This window comes from Micropterus dolomieu, linkage group LG18 (assembly GCF_021292245.1).
Source record: "Micropterus dolomieu isolate WLL.071019.BEF.003 ecotype Adirondacks linkage group LG18, ASM2129224v1, whole genome shotgun sequence".
Taxonomy (NCBI): domain Eukaryota; kingdom Metazoa; phylum Chordata; class Actinopteri; order Centrarchiformes; family Centrarchidae; genus Micropterus; species Micropterus dolomieu.
In genome coordinates, this window is record NC_060167.1 from 33319788 (window position 1) to 33330256 (window position 10469).

General features: G+C 39.4%; 1 long non-coding RNA gene across 1 annotated transcript; it reads right to left on the reverse strand.

Annotated features, from left to right (window-relative positions):
- Nucleotides 1-4433: 4433 nt before the first annotated feature.
- LOC123956809 lies at nt 4434-9519 on the reverse strand. Its single transcript, XR_006821639.1, has 3 exons — nt 9171-9519; nt 5805-5896; nt 4434-4537 (listed from the first exon to the last, which is right to left on the reverse strand). It is a non-coding gene; the product is annotated as an uncharacterized LOC123956809 (long non-coding RNA).
- Nucleotides 9520-10469: the final 950 nt, after the last annotated feature.

A 10469-nucleotide genomic window follows, 5' to 3' on the forward strand; every position in this document is an offset into this window, starting at 1 on the left:
CTGCAGCCTTCTTCTGCTGTTTGTCAATCAACACGATGTCTGGTTGGTTAGCCATCACCAGTTTGTCAGTCTGGATCTTGAAGTCCCACAGGATCTTAGCTCGGTCATTCTCAACTACCTTAGGAGGCGTCTTCCATTTTGACCTTGGGACTTCCAGCCCATACTCATAGCAGATGTTCCTGTACACTATGCCAGCTACCTGGTTATGGCGTTCCATGTACGCACTTCCTGCCTGCATCTTACACCCTGCTGTTATGTGCTGTACTGTCTCAGGGGCATCCTTGCACAGTCTGCACCTGGGGTCCTGCCTGGTGTGGTAGACCGCAGCCTCCTGGATATATATATGTGTATATATATATATGCATATATATATATATCCAGGAGGCTCGGACTTCTGGGGTCAACAAGGTCCGGGGAACCAGATGCACTACTGGAACAAGACATTCATGGACTAGAGCAGAAAATATGGATCTGATGCAATGCTACTATACAAGCAATCCCGGTGAGAGAGGTTATATGCAGAGACTGTGGGATATATGGATGCTTCGAAACCCATCATCAACACTGACAAAGAAACAACTCCTAGCTCAGTGTTCTAACATCCGCAAACGGCAACTGCTATCACAACTAGAGATTGATGAAGTACAACAAATATGATATCCTGGGGAGCCAGGACGACAGGTCAGCGGGGAGATGTTATCATCATCATCATCCCCACACTCCCCACACTCAGAGATTGGGTCCCAAGCCCCAATAACAACAAGCCCTTACGGCACAGAATCACTCAACATAAGGGCGACTGACCAAATCATAACCAAGTACAACGACCAAGATTGCCATGACTCAGTGCTACATACATGGATACTGGAATGCTTGGAAACGTGCAAGATCAACAGGACACAAATAGCTTTCATCAAGAACTCAATGGGGCTGTGGAAAACAAGTCTGGAAGCCAACTCAAAGTCAATTGCACAAGTCACCCTCAAGTGCGGCATATACCAAGGCGATGCACTATCCCCGCTGTTGTTCTGCATAGGCCTGAACCCCCTCAGCCAGATCATCACAAAGACTGGCTACGGATACCGGTTCCGAAGTGGAACAACCATCAGTCACCTCCTCTACATGGATGACATTAAGCTGTATGCCAGAAATGAGCGAGACATCGACTCACTGATCCACACTACCAGGATCTACAGCAATAACACTGGAATGCCATTCGGACTGGACAAGTGTGGTCGCATGGTATCCAAAAGAGGGAAAATGATCAGAACCGAAGGCGTTGAACTACCAGAAGGCCACATTGCAGATGTTCAGGACAGCTACAAATACCTTGAGGTGCCGCAGGCTAACAGAAACCAAGAGGCAGCAAGGAAGTCCGCCACAGCCAAATACCTACAGAAAGTAAAGTCAGCTGAATGGGAAGAACAAGATCCGAGCCATCAACACATACCTTAGCCTGTCATCAGATACCCCGCTGGTATAATAAACTGGCCAAAGGAGGAGATAGACGCCACTGACATGAAGACAAGAAAGCTCCTCACAATGCATGGAGGGTTTCACCCCAAATCCAGCACCCTGAGACTGTACACCAAGCGTAGCGAGGGAGGCGGAGGGCTAGTGAGTGTCAAGACCACTGTCCAGGATGAAATGACTAAGATCCAGGAGTACATCAGGAAGATGGCCCCCAAAGATGAAGGCTTTGTGAATACCTCAGGCAGCAGAAACCCGAGAGTGAGGACAAAGAAGATGAAGAACCTTCATGGAGGAACAAGCCGCTGCACGACATGTACCACAGACAAATAGAAGAAGTGGCTGATATTAAGAAATCCTACCAGTGGATGGAAAAGGTTTCCTCTCCAACTCTTACTCCGACTAGTCCGTTTGTTTTGACAGGAGATGCCGTGGCTAATTATCATTTCCAGGACCGCTGCACTCAGTCTGGTCCCCGCACTTTCTATTCATATATTTATTAAGGTATTTCTGTCATAGGTGATCATAATTAGACAAAACAGATTAAAAACAAAAATATAGTGAAAATTAATTGAGCTACTGGTCGCTGCTTTTACAGGCGCTTACAAATTGCTGTTACAAATGTTTGTAATTCTCTCTTTATTCTGGGAACAAATGTGAAACCTGTGTATGCCCCTCTTATGTAAACTTATTTTATTAAATTTAGACTCAGGGAAGTTCTATTTAAGCAACCAAATGTGTTGTTGGTTGCTTAATGAAATTAAAACCAATTAAGACCACAGAAGAAGAAAATGGCAGAGTCTGTTTCCCTCATTAAGGTGTCTAAGCAAAGTGACTTTTTGTTTTGCTGCTTAAATGCCACACTATATTTGCTGTGACTTTATTGTGCACAACGTTGAACATGACTGACAGCAGCCTCTCTAATCATAAAACACAAAATATAAAAGAGAGCTTTGACCCACGACCAGTTTATCATAGTTTATAATAATGCAGGAAAGCAATCTTTGATAGTTTGTTCAGTATCACTGTTTAGTTTTATGCTTTTTTCAGTTCTTTTGTGAGTTTATAATGGGTGTTTATTGCGTGAGTTAGAGTATGTGACATCATTCATGAACTGGTTAAGAAGCCTTGGAAAGTCATCTTAAAAATTGTTTTTCACTTTTCATGCATTATTTTACTCCGGAAATGTAGTAAATCTACATGGTCAAATGGTTGTGGTGTCTTGGTGGTGACTTTTAAACACACAAACTGGTTTTGCCATCTTTGTGGAAACGTCTACACACACAAACTAGCTTTGCAACCTTTGGGAGGACTTGCACACACAAAACATGGCGTCAGATTTTCCCCTTCTTCCAAATGTTATTGATTTTATTCAAGCCAGCAATCCAGTTTAGTGCCAGCCTTCAACAGCCAGCATTCACACTGCAGTTACTCCAGAAATTGCATTCTCTAGTTGTTAGTAAAGTTGCCTCCAACTCCTGACAGAACAAAACAAATAAAACAGGGTGGTGCCTGAGGCTGTTTATAGCTTCTTAATTTGCAACATATTAATCTAAAAGTCGTGCCATAGATACCATGTATTCATACCTTGACAGTCATCTTTATCTTCAGAAATACTATTTACAAAATCATGTCCTCATTGTCCTAAAAACTTTAAGAAAAATGAATTACCTTACAAATATACTTTTTCATGTTAACCTTCAATGGGTAAAAAGGATGGATAGTAAAGTAAATAAATTCTGCATTCAGCTAATTAATTACTAATTCATTCCAAAGACGGTGTATTTAAATCATCTCCATCAGTTAAGTTAACAAAAAAAGCCAAGTAATGTCAAAATCCATCTACATTTGAACTTTCCACATCCATCCAAGAAGTACATTTTCAATTGAAATCCTGCTAATGGAGAACAAATATAATCCAGTAGACTCAAATGGCAGACATGGCTCTTCAAGTGTAATTCCTCCTTTAACCCCCACGGGCTTAAAGTGACTGTATTTGAATTAAAAATCCCCCCCCTCCGAGTTTGCGAGAGACTGGATGATTTATTTCCATAACATGTACTGCAACTCGATCTATGTCTGTTTTGTATCCTATGGTACTTTTATGTTCTGCTATTCTTTGTTTTAGTTCTCTTGATGTTTTTCCTAAAAAGCCTTTTCCACGAGGGCATGTTGTTAAGTAAATGAGCCTTTGTATTGCATGGGATTACTCCTCTGATTTGTAGCAAGGTGATAGCAACAGGAAGCAGCAACACCATGTGTTTCTATCTGTGAATCTCCATTGTGACACAGAGTATTGATCAACACTTACATCCTGTATAAAACACATGATTTTCAGGATGCGCAAAACATGAATTCACATTCTTCTATTTGCTGTTTATTTAAAAACTGTTTTACCTCAGTACCTTCATTTCTTTGTTCCAGCATGCAGAGCAGGAATGGGGTTTAGAAATCCAGTCAGAAATGTTACCATTTAAGTAAACCCCCGGGAGATAATAGTGCTGCCCATTCCCTGTCTGCTAAAGACATGGCAGTATTACTCATAGAGAGACCTACTTGCTCCCTCTTTTCCTAAGACACCAGAGGTCAACGTAGTCCTCCTTTTAAAATGTTCTTCTTTTTTCCCCCTTTGTTACTGTCAAATGATTAGTACGTAGCGTCTCAGCCCACTTATTACACTGCCAGCCGGAGGGATACGCTCCAATAATTCCTTAGTAGGAAATGGGTGAATCTTGTGCATTCCAACCACCTCTGCTTTTCTTCCTAGTGTGCTTTTCTGAGTTCAAAAAAGGACACGCTAATTTGAAAATATGAGTTGAGCACATCCACTTTGCTTTAAGGCAATTGAAAGCCTAAAAATGGATCAGCAACCTTAGGTCATTTATTTGATTGACACAATACAGTGTAATAAATAGTGTACTCTTTCAACAAAAATGAAATTTCATCCATGTTTGCAAGTTTGAGAATATAGTTTTAGGGGGTATAAGCGGCGGAAGAAAGCACTTCTGTTTAACAGAGTCAATAACTTGCACAACTGCTATGGCACCTTAGGGTAACATCACACCACCTGAAAAAACATAAGTGGATATTTATTGAATAGCTGTCACTAGCTCCTATTCCTATTGAAAGTATAATGGAAAGAGCATGAAAAAACATAAAAATGGCCTAAAGATACGTATATGTCCAAAGCAGTCTGCCTGTTACTAAACAAGAGCTTGTATAGAACATTACAGTCATCTTTTTTAATGGATTTGACCTCAGTGACTGAAGAATAATAAAAATCTGAATGTCATTCACACAACAGCATCATCTCCACAGAAAGATGATCTCTCGAGGGAGCTGATTAGGTGAGAGTTGAGAGAAGAGTTGGTTACCTGGTTCCCAGTTGGGGAACACTTACACTGGCCATAATGACTAGAGCTGGACAGGATATTTGAATGTCATCTCTACCTCCAGAGACACTTCCAATTTGGCACTGTGTAATAATAATGTCAGGGAATAGCCATGAACTTGTGGGGTGTTATCACAAGGAAGGCAGAGCAGGGTTTTTATACATCTCTGGGGCAAAAAGAAAAGAATGAGTGAGAAGACTAAATACCTTTTTTACTGCCAAGACAGCAATGTCAAGTACTGTCATTTCAGGAAAAGCCAACATTCTTTGTCTTCAGCTTGGTAGAAATTTAAATGAGCATATGGACCCTGCTTTTAGAATTCTTAAAAAATCTAAGATTTACATTATATTCCACGAAGGAGACAGTTTGTGCACCTCCATTTCATCTTATTTGGCTCGGATACTCTGACAGGCAGTGCCTCATTGGCTGTCAGGCAGTCTATTGTCAAAGATATCATTATGAAACCTCTTTTGAGCCCCGACACGTCTTTCATTATAAATTTCAACTCCCTGCTGCTAGGAATGTGGCCCTGTCACCTGAGGGCCAATCATCCAGCCAGTCGACTTTTTAGTCCATGTCACAGTGTAGCATTGACCTGTTAATGGCTTTTCTCCTCATATACAGAATGTGGGCAGGCCCGTTAACAATATGACAACTTGATGGCCGGAACATTTCTTTTTTCAGTTAGATAATACACTATTACACAAAACAAAATTAGGTGTGGCTGCTTTCTGAATCTGAGCCTGCAGATTATATTGACTTTAAAAATAAACTTTTAGTCAATGAACATGTTATTGGGGAATAAACATATAAAATGTGCTATAGCAGGGTAAAAAGTGCACTTGTGGACTGGTGTGATATAGATGTACGTGGAAGAAGTTACTTCATCATCTCAAAAAAAAAGTCCTGCACTGCCTGAGTCTATTAGTGCACATTTCTCACCCATGCTGTATGGCAGGTTGGGGGAGCATGATGTATAGCCTTGCTGTCTCAAGGAAAGCCCTGGACCACATGAGTGTTATTTCACAAGAATCCTGTAAAAGAGAAAAGTGAAACAATATATTTGATTTGGTCTGAATAATGTTCTGCATACAAAATGTGTCATGTCTTGCTGGTTATTTTAGTAGTTGAAAATGAATGATGAAACAACATTTCATAATAATGGGTTAAGTTTTGTTGGTCTATTTATATACTCACCAATTCTCCTAACCTTACAGAGCTTTATATGCTATTTCAGCTCATTGTTTTGGTTAAATAGCCCACAACTTTGCTTTTTGCTTAAGTCCTGTCTGATAAAATAATATTCAGCAGCAACTGTTTTTAGCCAAAAGCTCTAACAACCCACTGTACACTACCTACTCAGCACCAAACAACAGGAAGACAATGTTACTTCGCCCTGTTGAACATGCAGCATTTATCTACTAAAGAGACAGATATTATCCTCAAGAGTTAGTCAGAAATTGTAATAAGTTACTAGTTACTTATTTTTCCTTAAAAACTGGGTATTAAAAGTTACTAGTTATGTTACTTGTTACATTAGTGTATTACTTTCATTACCACCCCCTCTCACCCCCAAACAAAGCAGTCTCTTTTGAACTACTGTTTTTCTGCACATAAGAGCAGTACTAATAAGAGCAGTATTCAGTGTTTTTACAAAATATAAAACATTGCTTAACACCACTCTCTCCCGACGAGTGCTGCCTAGAGGTCACTGCCACAAAAAAAGTAAACATGAGTCGTAATTTTGTGTGGCTAAAACAACCCGTATGGTAAATTTTCTGTGGCAGACAGGCTCTAAACTCCCACTGCGAAATTACAGTAATAGTTTCAACTTGACATTAAACTAATCCATGCCCATTGCATGATAACTTTACACTGACTGCATTTAGCCGACATGATATGTTCGCACAGAACAACGGCAGTTCTGTGCTAAGGTTAGCTGGCCGCCCTGCCTTGCATCAATATAGGCAAGTAAAAACAAATGGCTCCACATTTGCTTTGTACTGAAAAAGACAACTGTGTGTCGGTTTTAGGTTGTGGTCTGTGTTCAGTTATTTAGTCTGCTTGGTCTGTACTGTGTCTTGGGTCTCTGCCCGTTTCCTGTTCTGTTTAGTTTTCATCTGTCGGGTGGTTCAGCTTGTGTTTCTGCATTTAGGTCTGGTCCTGTTTGTTTCCCTTGACTGGTAAAGAAGTCTATAATGACAAAAAGGGCACGAAGACACCAGCTAGAGCAATGATACATAGACAATTTTCTGTTTCTCTATTACAAGCTGTCCATATTTACATCACCATTACTTGTATCACTCTGAAGATGATGATAATTTTATCAGATTTAACTGTAGATTTGTGTCCCTATCCCCAGGCAGTACTGCTATACAGTTTACATGCTTACATGCATACTTACTTCTATACCAAGCTAAGAGAGAGGTTTACTTTGTCCTGAAAATGGAGAATTTACTTTTTTCAAACCAGAATTTTCACTCTACAGACTTGCTTCAACATAGCATACTGAACTCCATCATATTGCCAGTAATATAATCCTCTGGTCTAAAATAAGTGCAGCACACGACTGTGTTTTCCATTACAGATGCAGCATTAAAGTCCTGTCTCTTCACCTGCACAACATGCACCTGGCATAACAGCTAGCGCCTGTCCTTTTCTTGTTAGTAAAACTGTGAACTGGACATCCTGACAGGCTGGAGTTTGTGCAGCCTGCGCAAATACAATAATTCATGATGAAAAATGCTGAAATGCAACATACAGACTGACTAAATCCCAACTGCTCAGACTCACTACACGTGGAGCTGAGGCAGAGAGAGTCAGGGACAATGACACCCTTTATTATGTACTATGACACGTTGAGAAAACATTTTTAAGAGCGCAGCCTTTAAAAACATAAAAACATGTAAAAAATTCTGCATTAACTTTTCAAATGACCTTTCCTGAAATGATGATTTCAAAAGTCAACCTGCAAGTTGCTCTTTAACTTCCAACGCGATTTCCTTGTTTGGACTGTAATTGTGGTGCTCACAGCATTGAAAAAAAAAAACTGCAGTGTCTTTCAAGTATAAAATTCTCAGTTACTATGGATGATCCACAGACCTTACAATGATTGCTTTCCACTTGAATTACTTAGTCCCCAAGAAATCTGTTGTAAACAATGCCTGTGGTTTATCCTGATTATCCAAACGTGGACAAAATATGGAAAAATATGCTGATGTTGATTTTTTCTATCTCGAAACTTGGACATGTGAGCCCTAACTAACTGCATGGCTAGATACCACTAAATGTAAGTGTATGTTAATATGTTTTTTTTTTACTTAATTGTTTTTTAATACTAATATGACACAGTCAGAGCAACTGTAAGATCCAAGCTGCCTGCCACCTACCTGATCACATCACCTAATGAAACATAGTTTTAGAAAGCATTCAAATTGCAATTTCAAATATATTTGTTTGCATGCTAACTGATTTTTACATTGAGGTAGGATTCGGGGGCAACTATTTCAGTCTGAACAGAACTGACACATTGTGGGATTGTCAGATGTGCTTATTAGCAAGCTCACAGTGGTTAAGTATACGTATGCAAGTTGATGCACTCACATTCACACTTGTTTGCTGACTGTGAAAATACAGCTTGTTAAAGCTGTGTCATTATGTCAAAAGCAGTCCTAGCCTAGAAGCTGGCTGTACCCTCACAAATTCCCCAAGATGTGTTAAAATAAAATCAAACTTCACTCAAAGTGTTGACCAAGCTTGGGAGTCTACAACTTATAGTGACATTAAAATCTTAACACCCCAGCAAGCAAATCTTTAATGAAATCTTAATATGTGAAAAATTCATGGTAATGTTCAAATCAAACCCACAGCCTCTTTTTCAGTACATGTTACATTTTAATGGAGTCTGTCTGACACAAATGTTCTTCCCTTAATTTCACTGCACACACATACAAGGATTCAAAAACTGTGTGTTTTGTTCATGTTGTTTAAAAAGACATGGTGTTCTTATAAAATGTCTGTTTATTGACATATGGGGAAAAACACGCTCAGACCACTTTCAAAGTAGTTTAATTAGACCACCTGTTTTATTTCAGCTGGTTCTTTTCCTTAGCTCTTCATGGTAATTAGACTGTTAAACATCACCCAATTTAACTTGAATGAAGATTTAGTTTTCATTGCAGATTGATTGAAGTTGCAATTCCATAATGCTTTCAGTTTTCTTTTCTTATCTTATAAATTCAACAGTGGAAGGAATATTTTTATTATAAACAATGTGCTAATTTTGTGTAGAAATGTGTGTCACATTACCTGCATCCTTGTGCGTGTGGGTCCTTATGCATCAAAATGCAGATCCACTTGTTAAAAATGTCATTCCATTTCACTTATTGGTCCAAAACTCACCAGATATCTTTCATTTTCCATATTCAAAGTTATTAAATTAACTGAATATGTGTGTGATGTGGCTCTTCCAACCAATATGGCTGTTGCCGGCTCAGAGTCTGATCAGGAATCAGGTTGCAGAATTTGACAAGGTGGTGGGAGCAAGCCTTTCATTTTTAAAGTATTTCCTGATGATGATTTTGACTCTTGGGCAACAGCCAATGATTAGGGGCTTTCGGCATAAAGTCTTCAGATACCCGGATGATGGATACTGGGGTCAAGGCTTCCTCTTCCGTGTGACCATGCAGTAATTGTTTACATTCCAATTAGCAATCTCTGAACCCATCGGCTACTGACTGAAAACAATTTAAATGCAGATCATAAAATGCTAACCTCTAGGGTTCTGAGATTGAAAAAAAAACAAAACAAAATCTTACAGTTCCTTCCGAAATTGCATTTTGGTCAATGTGTTCCACCTCTTTTGCTCTGTTTACCTGCATGTAACCAAAGCCTGCTTAAACTTGATTGGCCACTACGAGGCATACCACAAAAGGAATAAAAATATCAACGAGAATGCTTCCAATACCAACATTTTGTCCCTTGGCTACAGATTCTATATTAATATGAATCTGTTTAGAGAGATAAATGTAGGTCCAATGTTCACTCTCCTTTTTTTGAGAAAAGCTTTTTAGCAGCCAAATGCTCCTGTATGTTCACTGACTTTGTCTGTGTGGCTTTTGGTGTTGGGCAGGGAGCGTACAAGTGCTTTATCTGAAAAAAAGCCAGCTTCTGCTGGAAACAAGGTGGACCGGAAAACCAAAACAATTGTTAAAATGCTCCATCAAGCTTTGGGAAACTGCATACTTGGGTGGTAATGCTCTTCGAGGTTGTTACAGTGAGCTATCCCATTTACATTAAACATTGTAAATTGATTCGTTGTCAATATTGATTAGTGCCGCTTTGATATCTGCACCTCTACCAAATGCATATTATGGTTATTACAATAGCATGTCTTTAAATTCTACATTGAAGACACTTTTATGTTCAGCATGGACAGATGCAAAGCCATTACTGACATTCAGCAGTGAGGGAAACAATACTTCTTACATGGTAAAACAAGCACTGAGCAGAAGTTGAACTAGAGCAGCTATGTTTGCTATACTGCATGGGGAATTTCCAATGATGCAGAGCCTCTGCTTTCAAGATAGGCCATCCCATCGGAACCAC